Source organism: Octopus bimaculoides, chromosome 23 (genome assembly GCF_001194135.2).
Source record: "Octopus bimaculoides isolate UCB-OBI-ISO-001 chromosome 23, ASM119413v2, whole genome shotgun sequence".
NCBI lineage: Eukaryota > Metazoa > Mollusca > Cephalopoda > Octopoda > Octopodidae > Octopus > Octopus bimaculoides.
In genome coordinates, this window is record NC_069003.1 from 34,440,116 (window position 1) to 34,441,146 (window position 1,031).

The window sequence follows — 1,031 nt, forward strand, 5'->3', positions numbered from 1 at the left end:
ATAATAATAATAATAATAATAATAATAATAATAATAATAATAATAATAATAACAACAATAACAACAACAACAACAACAATAATAATAATAATAATAATAATAATAATAATAATAATAGGTATAATAAAAAAATATTCAGACAAATACATAACAAAAACACCAGGACTTACAAATATATATAACATACAGAAAATTGCACTACTGGGCACAGCACACATCCTACGCAAGACACTTGCAATACAGTAACCATAAGAGCACCACAGCAAACTACAGCACATAGCCAAGGCACACAGAGCTGCGCTCGGTAGTGAAGTGAAAGTACGTTATGAAAATAAAACTACTGAATAATAATAATAATAATGATAATAATAATAATGAATAATATTAATGTGGGGAGTAGAGAGAGGCAAGTCGTATGAGCATAAACTGCAGAGAAGGGTGGAGTCACAGACCTGAAACATCCTCTGCACTTTTCCAAGAGATTATTCACTTCACAGAAGACAGTATCAGAAATATGAATAAAAAGATAAGCAATAGAAAAGAAACAGGGCCTGGTAGTGTAGGGAGACGTTGGATAAAAGAAAGTTTAGCAGGTGCCATAAATTAATCGCAGATCAATTTAATGCATTGATTGATGGCGAAGAAGAAATGCTGGGCTGGTTGACAAAGGGACGAGTAGTGTTGTGTCTTAAGGATGAGTCTGAAGGAAATGCTGCCAATAATTACAGGTAAATTTCTTGCCTGTCATTAATGGAGAAGTTACTGTCAGGAGGAATTGCAGAAGAACTGTCTAGAACCCTAAACATTTTGGTCGCTAAATCGTGTTGGCTGCTGCACCCACGCACCAGTTAAGATACCCAGAGAGAGAGAGAGAGCGAGAGAGAGAGAGAGAGAGAGAGAGAGAGAGAGAGAGAAATAGAAAAATGTAACAAAAAAACAAACAAACAAAACTGTATTCTTACTGGAATTGGCGGCATCTGATATAACCTGATCGATGGCAGAGTCTGCAGACACCTAAAAGTGATTAAATA

General features: G+C 35.0%; 1 protein-coding gene across 1 annotated transcript in view; it reads right to left on the bottom strand.

The window, feature by feature from the left end:
- The window catches only part of LOC106871202 (uncharacterized), a 44,745-nt gene that overhangs the window by 6,563 nt on the left and 37,151 nt on the right, over positions 1–1,031 (bottom strand). The window lies entirely within an intron of this gene.